Source organism: Ambystoma mexicanum, chromosome 11 (assembly GCF_040938575.1).
Source record: "Ambystoma mexicanum isolate Mex_15411 chromosome 11, UKY_AmexF1_1, whole genome shotgun sequence".
NCBI lineage: Eukaryota > Metazoa > Chordata > Amphibia > Caudata > Ambystomatidae > Ambystoma > Ambystoma mexicanum.
Window position 1 is genome coordinate 1001024798 of NC_090934.1, and position 13658 is coordinate 1001038455.

The 13658-nt window shown below is 42.6% G+C and overlaps 1 protein-coding gene across 3 annotated transcripts in view; it reads left to right on the forward strand.

Annotated features, from left to right (window-relative positions):
• GOLM2 (golgi membrane protein 2) overlaps positions 1-13658 on the forward strand; it is an 801157-nt gene that overhangs the window by 159751 nt on the left and 627748 nt on the right. The window lies entirely within an intron of this gene.

The following is a 13658-nucleotide window of genomic DNA, read 5'->3' on the forward strand; positions in this document are numbered from 1 at the left end:
TCAGTATTGTTGGCTGACAATGTTGCAGTGGGTAAGTGCTCTTCAGTTTCACAGTATTTCCTTGGGATGTGCTCAATTTCATCACGCACTTGTTTGGCTGTACCGTGTAGGAGAATATCATTTAAATGTTGGAGTGCTAAAGCTGGAGTTTTTGCATAGTACAGTTTGTAGACTAGATTTCTGATTGTTGAATGGTGGGTTGCTAACATTTTAATACGGTGAAAGGTGCTTTTGCAAGCTGCTCCACAAATGCAGGGTAAGGAATGTCCAAGTATTCCAGTGTACTTGCGCACTGGACAGGAGTCCATACTTGTAGTATTTTCATTTTTCTTTTGTTGGTACCTTTTGACATACTGATTGAGGAATTGCTGCAAATCTTTGATTAGGCATGGGCGAACGTTGCACATTGATGTCCAAGGCCATTTGTAGGTGAGGTGTGTTGGTTTGGTGGATTAGAGAGTGCCATCTAAGTTTGATGGGGATATTTGTGAAAGAAGTGTTTCTTCTTCCATTATGGTATTGGCTATCTTTTCATATCCTCGACCACTCTGATGTAGGGAATTTGGTTGGTTAGTTGTTTCTAGCATTCTTCATTGAGGTATGGCTCTGTGATGGTGGTGTGACTCCACTCACCTGTACATGTGTGGTTAAAGGTATCTATGGTGACATTGCGTTTGTTTCGTAGTACTGCTTGTAATTTAACAATTAATCTTGTTAGTGTTTCATTCCCTTTAAAGTTACTATAAACAATTTCCGCTTCACACTTATAGCAGTGTCTACAAGAGCTTCTTGGATTACTTTTCTGTGGTAGGTTTTGAGGGTTGAGCGTGATTTCTGTCCTCTACTTGTAAGGTTGTGAAGGACTTTGTGGTGGAAATTTGTTTTGTAAAATTAGTTCCTTTTTAATGCTTGCTTGTGATTACACTATTTGTACGTGCTCTTTTAGGAGAAGTCTGCGTTGGACTGTATTTTGTGGTTTCCTGTACATTCTCACATTTTGCCAGATCACCTACACTGTCTTTAATGGTAGATGGATTAGTTTTCCTTAATGCCTGAATTAACTCTTCTCATGAACCTTTCTGTTTACATTCAGATTGCAGTGGATGGGTACTTTCTGTGTTTGTAGGTTGCATGGCTCTCTTTCGGCGTTGCTTTCTACAGAATTGCCGTTTGGTAGGCATTGTGTAGTAGCTGTTGGCGAAGAAAGGGAAGTGTGGGTGTGCACATTTTCACATGCATATGTGTATGTTTGTCGGTGGGTGAATGGGACAGTAGGCAGCTATTTAAGTGCAAGTGTGTGGCTGTGTAGTGGTGTGTAAGGGTCGGTTGGGGACACGGTTGGTATGTGGGTATTATTGTAATGGTGGCGACATAAGAAACACTTAGCACCTGTAGAGGTGTAATTAATAACAATGAAGTACATACTGCTGGATGGGCACAGATGTATATGCTACAGTAGAATATTAGTGCACTGGTTTAGTAAGACATACAAGAGTATGCTGGTATTGTACTTTGTTGATTGTAGAAAGTAGGTGTCTTCTAGGCTGTATTTTGAAGTGTACACTCCAGTAGTTTCCCAGAAGCTTCCCAGAGACTGGTGGGTACTGCTCCTGTACAAGAAGAAGGTAAGAAAATATGTTTGCTAATGACATACTGCTTATATTTGTACATTACATTCTTGAGCACTGTAGGGGGGGTGTCTTGGCAGGAAGAATAAGTGTGCTTGTGTAAAGGGAAGGTCTACAATATGAAGGGCGGTTGGGAGTAAAAGCATATTTAAGGGAGTAGGTGGCCTACTTGGAAGTTTAGTGTGTCACAAGTTATGAAAAACGTGTGTGTATTAGTGTAGGCCTATTTACTTGACAAATGCAGTACTGTGCAGTGTGGGAGGATGAGACCAAGGTGCGGAAAGAAGCACAGAGTGGAAAGTAGAATGTTTTTGAGCGTCCATTTGCATGCAGTTCTGTGCATGTGTATGCTCAGTACCTGAGTGCAGGGATTGCTTAAGGGTTTTAATTTGAATATGCACATTTACATATGTTACAGTTTTGAACGTTGCGATAACTTACTTTTATTGCTTACCTGCTGTTATGGATGCCGTACGGGTGGAAACTGTCATTATGCTTTAAATGTATGCAGTTTGGTCGGTAAGGCTGCCTGATAGTTATGTTTGCGATTTGTACAAAAGTGCTAGGATGTTGTGTAATGGGGGAAACAATTGTAAAAGACGGAACAAAAGAACACAGTAACCTATGGGTGTTGCATCCAAATGGAACCTTTGCCACCACCTACCACCACCTACCACTGTAGGAGCAATTTCATGGTATGTGATGGGAGGCACAATAGTACAAATTTTGAGTACGTTATGGAGATTTAGACCTAGGTACTCTGTTGATATGCATGGTGTATAGTTCTCAACCTTTCATGGCTCTTGGGTGGGTGAAAACAACTGATGTTGTCAGTTCTCCAGATAGGATTTTGAGGTGGGAGTATTTTACACATGATTTTTCAAATTAGAGAGTAAATGCAATTTGAAGAGTAAAAATTAGTTTTCTCCTCTGCAAGAGAGTAAAACGTATCCAACACATACACCCAATGCATACGTAAAATCAGACCCATAGACCAATAAAGAGTTGTAGATCAAAGTTGTCTGGTTTCCGCAGAGCCCTTCACTCTACATGCAAACGGCACATCCCGTCTGAGCACATAGTAACAGCACATCACTCCACTTGATAATGGCATATATCCTCCCTGAGCATGCTAGCTACACATCTCCTCTTGACACATACTATCGAGTATGACACGTACTGTGTGCACATGTTAAAGGCCCATCTCCTTTCAGCATTTTCAGAGATGCGCTGTTAGCATTTGAAGAGCAAATTTGTGTAATTTACATGTGTAAATTGCACCTTTACACTGTGCGCATGCTAACAGCACATCTCTATGCATATGCTAATGGCAGACATTGTTTTCACGTATTGATAGAACACGTTCTGTTTAGTAAGCCTGATATTTGCACACGTTGGTAGGACATATCTCTACCCATAGTGACCTCAAATCTCTTCTGTGCATGCTATTGGCACATCTCTTCTTGTGTGCTAATGGCGCATCTTCTCTGCGCACATACTAGTGGGACAGCTCTCTGTACATGCGTGCTAACTATGTGCACAGAGGAGATGTGCATACCAACGACATGCCTTCTCAACGCACATGCTAATGGGACATACCCTCTCTGCACATGCTAACTGCACATCCCATCCCTGCACGTACTAACTGCACATCCTGTGCAGCGACGGGATGTGCACTTGGCATGTGCAAATTCCACATCCTGTCTCTGTACATGCTAACGGCACATCTCTGCTCTGCATGCTAATTGCACTTCTGTTCGATACTAATGGCACATCTCTTCTTGGCATGTGCAAATGACACATCTTAACTAAGTACTTAATATGGGGATATTCCTTCTCTGCGAGTGCTAACGTAGTGTCTCCTCTGCCCATGCTATAATGGCACATCTCCTATCTGCAAGTCTTAACTGCAGAGCTCCCTTCTGCACATGCTAACATTGCATCCGAAGAAAGGGTGGAAAGCTACCGGGTAGGAGGGCGGCCTGTTCTTCCCAAGTTCCAATTACGTAGAGGGCTGACGCAGCCTTGATGGGTGTGGCGCAGAGGGAAGACTGCAGAGGAATCGCTTCTTTCTTACAAGAAATGCAATAATGAAGAATGACTGTTCACAGAAGTTACTATCAGTGCTGGAAATGGAAAAAATTTACTTGGGCCAAATGTACCTGATTTTTCCCCCTCCCCTTTCCTTATTCAGCCTGACTCAAGCACGTCTTTGCCAGCCCCCACCACAATGGCCAACAGTGCTCCCCAGGCATTCTGCTCGTTGTTGCTGTGATAAATCAAGTACCATTCGAAATGGTACAATAACTTTTACCACAGTGCTGAAAAGCTGAAGGAATTTGGTTAAAAATGCTATGTAAGAATACATAATCCCTTTTCACATGTTATTGGCATAGCCTCCGTACACATGCAGCAGCACATCTCCTCTCTGCACATGCTAACTAAGCATCTCTTTTCTGCATGTGCCAGTGGCACATGGCCTCCCTGCATGTGCTAATGGAAAATATATTCAGTTCCCGGGCTGCCCCGCATCTCTCATGCAGGCTAATGGAACCGTTCATCCCTGCATGGGGTAACGGCCCATCCCTCGTGGTATAGCCCAACAGCAAGCACACGTCTTACTACAGCCAGCATAACTTTATAAATTATACATTACAGAGCAGGTTTGCAACGGCCCATGGTGCAACAAGTAAAGGAATAATTGCAGATGTGTTGAAGAGGTGGGAGTGACTGGTGGCTTGTCAGACTGAGCCGACCTACCTGACCTCCCTCCCTCCCATGCAGGGACGCAACAAAACCAACATTTCGGGGGGCGAGGGGGAGAAATTAAGTCGTGATGGGAGGGGCCACTTCAGAAAATAGGCCGGGAAAACTTGGAGGCTCTGCCCCCACTATTCTACCCACCTCCCCCCATGGTCTGGTGTGGGGACCAACTATCAAATAGTATATTTTAATGCGCAATATGCAGAGAGGTGATGGAAGACTTTCTTGAAAGTAACAGCTTTAAAGGTTTACTGCGTTTGTTCAAGTACATTTTTCTGAACAAACACAGTAAGACTTTAACGCCGCCAGTTTCGGGGAAAGGCTTACTTCACCTCTATGCCTAACAAAATGCAAGTGCGCGCATACATGGGTGCACCTATGGGCTAAAATTTAGGTGGGGGCTAACCCTTCAAATGTTGGGAGAAGCACTAACTTCAGAGACCGTGGAGGAGTGGCATCTAACTTCATTACTCATTGTAATAAGACGATTTTAGTGCTACCATCAGTTAACTGCTCTCTGTTTTGAGTCTGAAACACCCACTTCTTGCAGATCCTGAACGTCCTAGAAAGTGTGAAAATGGCAGATGGTGTGCAATGAAAGATTCAATATCATAGCATAACATGACATTCCAGAGTGTGGGGCAGTACTCAGGATGGCTCCAGCAACTTCAGTGGCTGGGAGCAACAGCAGAGAAAATGTAATGTTGGTTCTACCACAGTCCGCTATACTAGAATATCTGGTGCACTGACTGGCTGGTGAGACTGTCTGCCTGTCAAATCCAGTCTTACAAGACTGGGGGAAGGCCAGTGCAGCAATAATACAGTTCTATACACCAGTATTGGAGCCACTAGTAGAGGAACACCAGGGTACACCAATATGTCCCTACACTTATTAAAACGGTCCTATTGTAAGGGTGTAAACTTAATCATTTATAAACACTCCAATTTTTGCAATTGAAGTCAGGGTGAGATTACATTATTTGCCCAGCATCACACACTTACGCTAAACAGCGAAGCAGGGATTTTAACCCACTCTTTCAATTTGGGCACGGCCACCTTCTTCAGTGCTTCACTTGGAACACAAATATAAGTGTTGGGTGTCAAGACCTACAATAATACTGTCCTATAGAGTTTACTTGCAAAATAAACAAATTGCATAGTAAAGCATGAGGACGACAACATGTAAATCCTTATAGCAGCATGTTGGGTCAAAATAATATCACTGTACCTTTATTTTCCCTATCCTGAATGGAAAACTATAAGATGCAAAAGGCAAAACATCCCGATTTACCCACTTTATTTTCAGCGCTTTAAAAACACACAAAAAAAGTAAGTTGTGCCAAAAACTCACTTAGGTTTGTACATTTGTCACAAACCTCCAGGGTGGTGTTATGTATGGTTAAAGAACATTCAACTAAGGACATCAAAGCAACCTTTACTTTTTAGCATATCAAGCTATTAGACGTTTTTGGTATGAACACATTTTAAAAGGGTGCATGCTTTGTGTTGCCTGGTTTACCTGTCACAGATTTGCAAGGGGACTCGTGGTCTTTCAGTTGGAAATTCGCCATCATACATAAGAAAGGCTATGCTGCCAAAAGAAACTCTACAGTGCCATCTAGTGGTGGAAAGTATGTTTTTTAATGAATAATTACAGTATATGGTACGCAGTAGAAAATGAAATTATCCGTATTGGATATAATAACATGCGTAAAAAGGTACTATACGTACCTTATCTGGAGGGACTGGATGTCCTTATTGGCATGTGAAAGCCCATTGATAGTTATGGGCGTTAGGGAGCTTGGCGGGTGAGACAGCTGCATAACAGGTGGGTGACAGCCGCCAAAAACATGTGATTTGAGGGGTATACAGACGTATAACGCAGTTGGCACTGTACTATAGAAAAAATTGTAATGCCTACTGGGTGTGCTGATGGGTAGTGATGCTGATGTTTGTGTGTGCAGAACCCGTAGATCGTTCACCCGTAATTTCTTGTGGAGGTGCTTTTCATTTAGAAGATATGTCACCTATGTGTGAGTAACAACTGTTACGCACTGTTCATTAGATGTGATCGAATTAAATGCCCACTTCTTGGTTGTAATTGGTTTATGCGTATCTAATAGTTTAACAGTAGCCAATCAGGGAGTGCTGCTGGAAGACTCCTTGAAAGGGAAGGAGGACTGGCCCTGCTCTACTGGGCTACAGCCTTCGCGGTAGTAGGTGAAATCGCACGTGCTAAATGGTGTTTTTCTTAATGTGCTTGGTATGGAAATGGGACTACTGTTGAGCGATTCACGTTTATGTATGCTTTTGTGTTCCATGGTAGGATGTTGTTTTTTGGCCATGATAACGTTAGTGCTTGTAGTGTGATGTTTGTTAGTGGCAGTGCATTTCTTTTTCTTGTATTGCAATTAGTAATCTGTTGCAGTACATACTATGTATGCTGCAGACACACATGTAGTAAAATACGGAGGACAAGCCGAGAGCAACCCATAACAAGGAGCACAGAAGGTGTTTCTTGATGCGTGCCTTTAGCAAAATTTGAAATAAACACTTTGCATAACTTCTACGAAGACGCCAATTTTTTTTATTACGCTTCAATGTGTTTGTGTAGCCCCGTACACTAGGTAATATGTTGGCGAAAGCCGCGCCTTTTGGGGGAGCGCACGTGCTACATCCGGGTATTGAGGGTGGGTGCAATGGAAATGGGACTATGCTGGAGTTGGGATTGGTCAATATGAATTTGTGGGTGTGGTGTGTAGGAACAGTTTGTGGCATAACTTTTCTTTGCCAATAGGAGTGGACATGGCTACGGGGGCAGGTGTGCCGTTAAGTAGGCGGACTATATGGCTGTTGGGTGACTCGTGGATACATTGGGTACAACTTTAATGCAGAGCTTGCTGCACTAGCAGCACACTATGGTTTCAATAATGTTGCTGTGCAGTGGTACATAATACGTGGAATGCAGTGGGTCCATGTGGGTTCTTTTTGTGCTAGTTTGGTGACGCTTCCTCATCCAGACATTATTATTGTTAATTGTGGAGGGAACAGTTTAGGGCATGTTACCGGCATTTGCCTGCAGTTTGCAATGAAGGAGACATTTTGCCAACTAATGGAAATGGTTTCAAAATTCACCCATAATCTTTTCTTGCATTGCCCAGAGGCAGATGTGGCTGCGTTCTTCCTTCTGTGGTCCACAAATGGAGAAAGCGCGGCGCAATGTGAACAAGGCTGTGTGCGCTTTTCTGCGCGATGTTGGCATGTTCTCCTTCCACATAAAACATTACCTTTCGTAGTAGGAACATTTTTCGTTCAGATGGAGTTCATCTGACTGATGCTGGCAATGAGATCTTTCTGTGATATCCAAAATGCCGTACAGCGCTTCCTGCAAGTGTAGGATGCATTTTCCCAGTGGTCCTTCCCGAATTGTAACGTTTAAAATACAAATAGTACCAAAAAGGCTCTTTTCAGAGCCACTACTTTTTTTGTGGAAATGCGTACAATGCTTTTGACGGCGTCTCACGGCTAATTGTTGCCATCCCTGTACGCGGCGCTTACATGCTGCGTCACCGCCTGCATGCTTCATTTGAAGTTATATTTTTGAACACTGGAAAGTGGCTCTGAAAAGAGCCTTTTTGTTTGTCCCGCTTTCAGGCTGTGTAGCATTTTTCCTGTTACAAGAGACGACCGAAAAGACAGCAGTGGAAGGGAGATTTCACAAAGCGTACCAACTACAGGGATAAGAAATGGTGGAGAGTAGAAGATGGTAAGGTGCACCTTACTTGGGTAGGGGTCAGCGTTAGCCATGGTCCCGACAGCTGACTCAAAAACACTTCAAAAATGTTCTCCCCTACACAGTACTGTGTCGCAGTATATGCACAATAGAGGGACCGTTGAAAGGTAGGGGGCTGTTGTATTGTGTATGTCCTCCAAGATTGCTTGCGGGACACGGTGGCCCACTGGAGTGTCTCTAGTGGTGGTAGGAGCAGATGCGGAGGATGCTGCAGTGGACAATAACATACTTCATGCTTGGAAGGGGACAGCTCTCCAAATGGCTGCCTGGTGGTGTGCTTTAAAGTACCTTAGCTGTACAAGCCAGGTTTCCCGCGACTCTCAGTGCACTGCACCTGGCTAGCATGAGAGTTAGGTACATTTCCAATGTCCTAAATAGTTTCCACACCCTGGATTGCCGCTGGCTGTAGGCAATGGGGATTCCTTCTACTTTACTCTAGTTTCCTTTTCGATGTCCCTCCCCATTATGACGCTTGTCCATTGGCTGAGGACTTTTAGAAGGAGCTGTTGGTGCTTCTGAGTCAGAGGTAGTAGCAGAAGCTCTGGTGGCCATTACTTGGAGAAGTTGTTTGCAGGCACAGATTTGGTGCGAAAGCTATTTCTGCCGCAAGCACTGAGCACCGGTGCTCTTGTATAGAAAGCCAAACGGAGCAATTGTAGTGTGTGCACTTTTATAGGGCTCATGTGGAGCACGTGACATTCCAAAGCGCCATTAACTAATTCCCTACATGTAGAAGGAAGTGTGGAGGATCGCTGCAAGGGTGCACTATCACTGTAACACTCCGTACATTGCAGAGAAATATTCTCTTTCGATGTGTACGGATCTGGCTCGTGTCCGCCAAATAAGGGACGACGCACAATGTTGCTACGTTTCTATGGGGACGTCGCCATTGTTCTCCATTTGCATGCTTGTGTCCTGGATGTATATTGCACTTTACACTTAGTCACACGTGCATAGTTGTACTACCGATATGTTTCCCACCCACGGCCTACTTAAACACATGGTTCACGTACATTGCACATTTATACCTATGCTTGCTGTAAGCACTATAGAGGAGGTGGGATGTTTATGTGGAAAAATACGTGCAGAACGAGGGTATACGCTTCCAGCTACTACGACTATACCACACGTTTATTTGGTTATGTTCACCAAGGAACGTGTTACCAGGCATCACAGCATGATATACCTATGTGCACAGTTGTGCTACAGATAAACGGACGCTGCTGTTACTATTTCCAGATGGATGTGTTCATGCAAATATGCGGCCCGTACAGGCGTCCTACCGTTGATTGTATTGTGATTGCGCATAGGGCAGCCAGGTGCGGCGGTCGTCCGCCTCCTCCATTTTTCTCACTTGTATTCATCCCCACTACTGCTTTGCCCTCCTCACTTACAATGGCCTTGTTAAACGGAAAAAAGGGACATACACAATCTGTACAAATTAACATTGCAATATTTATTAGCGCACATATATAGCGACTATTCGGAAAGGGAAGGGGGACAAGAAACGGATACATATATTGGGGATGTTTCAATTTCAACAAGCTGCTGCTGAGATGAAGAAGGGACTGAGCTCTCATCGAAGCGTCTTTCATGCCACTGATTTTGCGGGAAAGGGGGGCTGGGAATTGGGGAAGGCGGACATGTGCAAGTTGGGCAGTGATATCTTATTTTGCCCCTTATATGTTCTTCAACAACCGTTCTCAAGGCAGCAGATTGGAGGAGCAACTGCTTGATTTTGGCATCCAGGTGGTCAACTTTGATATGCCCAGTGTTCAGTTCCGTTTCGGTGGCTGTATGTTGCTGTGCAAAAGGTGCCGCTTCTGGTGTACAGCTTTGCATTCCGATAGGTTCTGTTAAAAGAGAACAAATGTGGTTACTTGAAATGAAATTTTACATTGCGATTGTCTTCTTTTTGCTAGCTTGTTCCCTACCTATGGGGTTACTATGCTCACTCAGAAAATGTTCCTCCAGCCAGTCCAGAGTGCTTGCCCTTCCAGTAACTCTTTCCCTTTTCACAGTGCGGCGGGTAACAATGGGCTTATCATCGCTCATTTCTTCATGCGGAAAATTCTCCTCAAGCCACTCTAGGGTGGAAGCCATTGCTGCACACAAACAGAAAACATAATGCTTTTCTACTATTGTACACTAACGGACCTGTCCACTTACAACAAAAACATTTGTCTCCTTATGTTGCTCTGAAGTTCAGTTCTCGGTAGTTGCTGCTTGCTCCTCTGCCTCTTCCTTCTTTGTTTGATTGTGCAGCAGGTGTGCGGTAAGATTGATGAAGGCAAACGTCACTTTTCATGTTGGTGCTTTTCCTTATGCTGCATACTTTATGCCTTTGTGCACTTTGTTGCGAAAGTACACATTTTGTATAGGTACAGCATTTTCCCTTCTAATTGACGCGCTTGAAGCTGTTTGCATATATTTTTTGTCTTTGCTGAATGTTACACCTTTTTATGACCCCTCCCTTTCTGGGAATATTGGACTCAACCCAATCTCCGCAAACGGACGCAGTGTTCCCAACCTTTTCTGCCTTTTACTATACAGCCTCCGGCTTCAGTATGTTGCACAGTACATCTTTATACACTAAGAGTGAAAGACAACATTATTACAGGGACACTATGGTTCACTTGTGCAACTTAAACCCCTATCATCTTTCCAGCAAAAACTATAACATACCAATGTTATGATTAAAGTGCCGTACTCAAGACCTAGGAAATTCATTAACAAAAAACATTGTTAAAAGGACGTCATGGTTAAGTTGTGCTTCTACAACCATTTCCACTTTATTGCAAAAAACTAGCCTAAAGCATCGTTATGATTACAGTGCACTATTAAAAACCTATTAAATTCACCGACAGAAAACCTTGTTAAAGGGGCGTTATGGTTAAGTTCCACCACTACAAAACCTATGAAATTCAATGGAAAAACGTTGCTGCAGGGGCGTTATGGTTACAGGTAAAACCTAAAAGCCCAAGAAATTTGCAAGTTATGGTACGCTACACAACCATAACTCGCGCTACCACTGTGCACTGCAAGGACTAACACCCATGATATCAAAGATGACATCACAAATGTCATTGATGACATCACATGTATATGTAGTTGTCATGAAAAGCCTCCAGAAGGGATTGTCTTTATATTGCCACAAAACTATCAAAGATCATGGGGAGAACTATCATTACATAAGTAGGTAATTGCACAAGGCATTGCTATTAACAGTATTGCATTACACATTTCTTTCCATTACACGACCAAACTCGTGTACAAACGTAAGCAGTGTGTGCAGCATGCATGATACAGGTGCAATATCCACATATTTTCCATGTTGCATAGTGAAATGATGCATGCTTTGCTGTTAGACTTTTGTGGACAGTTAAACATGTGCTAAGTAGCTACCAATCCCTCAGTTACTATATAAATATACTACTGCACACAAAAATGAAAGACAGCACAAAGCATACCAATAGCAGCATATACAAAGAAAGTAAAGTAAGCAAAAACGTAGCAGTACTACCACAAAGTATTCATAACCTAACTGATTATTTTAATGCACAGAAATAAGTGCTGCATTTCAGGCTTCCTTCTTCATATATATATATATATATATATATCATATGATGTCACTGAACCCGAAGGAAAGCAGTGTAAGAACATATGAGAACTGTAAGGTCTACAAATGAATTACCTTCTCACTTTGCAATTCCTCACTGCTAGACAAGAAAATCACCTAGTGTACATATCTCACTAAACTAAAAAAGAGGGTACCAGACTTGTGATGTCATCAGTGATGTCATCAATTTGTGATGTCATCTTTGATGTCATGGATGTTAGTCCTTGCAGTGCACAGTGGTAGCGTGAGTTATGGTTGCGTAGCGTACCATAACTTGCAGATTTCTGGCATTTCTAGGTTTTACCTGTAACGATAACGTCCCTGTAGCAACATTTTTCAATTGAATTTCATAGGTTTTGTAGTGGTGCAAACCATAATGTCCCTTTAACAAGGTTTTTTGTTGGTATAGAACGTCCCTGTAGCAACGTTTTTCCATTGAATTTCATAGGTTTTGTAGTGGTGCAAACCATAATGTCCCTTTAACAAGGTTTTTTGTTGGTATAGAACGTCCCTGTAGCAACGTTTTTCCATTGAATTTCATAGGTTTTGTAGTGGTGCAACTTAACCAAAACGTCCCTTTAACAAGGTTTATATCCCGAAATCACTAAAGGGAAAACAACCATATATGCGCTAAAATACACGTGCTTCTCCCAGCTTCACAACTGTTCGGCACACTTTTGTCTTAATCTTCTCTTAATCTTATCAGCCATAAACAAACATCATGCAACTGGTAATATTCATACATGAAAACATTATGTATAACATATTTTTTCCCATTTTCACGTCTTTCGGGGTCATCTTCATCCCTTTCTTCGGTCCAGGGGTCTTTCCAGGGGACTCAATCCAGTGGTATCCTCCAGGGATCCGGCGCTCCAAGGATCCAGCGCTGACTAGGAAAACCATTATTTTTCTAGAGTAAAAGGAAAAAAAATTAAGAATCAAGCACATCAAACACTTTATTTTTCCTTTCTCCCTGGGATATCTGAAATCAAATTCAGTTATGCACACAAATGCAAATTATAAAAGTAACATATAAAACATCTCCTTATAACCAAATGAAAATACCATGAATTAAGCACACTAATATCACACAGTATTTTTCAGATAACGGTCTCAAACACAGCACTCCTTTCTCTTAGTAACTCACTTACATGTTTGTTAACTAACTTTCCTTTTTACCTCTGCAAATCTCATTTTGATATCTTGACACAATTTATACCTATCTACCTGCTATAGTAATTCTTTTTTTAAAAACACTTTTTTATTGAATTTTGATGCAAAGAACAAATACATCAACACAATATATCACCAATTTACATGGCTCGCTAACAAAAAAAGGGTCTGGTAAAAAGAATACCCTGGTCCACCCCCCCCCCCCACCTCCGTCTGTACCCTCACCCTAATTACATCATTACACTGAACCTAATCCCCCTTGCCCCTGCCCCCTTCGTTCACTTGTAACCGAAGTCTGCTCGCCTAAAGTGGCGTCTATACAGAACGATTATCATACAGGACTAGTACAATCTGGTGTATTCCTACGCATCATTTGATTTATGTGTCAATAAGTTCCCCGATTTGGTCTGCTTGTGTGGGTCTACCTTTCCGCCTCATCACCGCGCATTTTAGGGTACACACCTTAAGGATCAAGCCTAGGCAAGTTTGTTTCATAGGGTTTTGACCGCCTTCCAATGCATAATTAGTAGCTTGCGTGCCAAGAACAGTAATGTGTGGCAAATGTCTCACATTAGGGTCTGCATGCCAGTCTGTGTCATTGGTACCGAAGAGCATGGGCCAGGAGCAAAATCATTGGAGGTGTCAAGGACACAAGAGATCATCTCAATGCTTCCAATAAGTT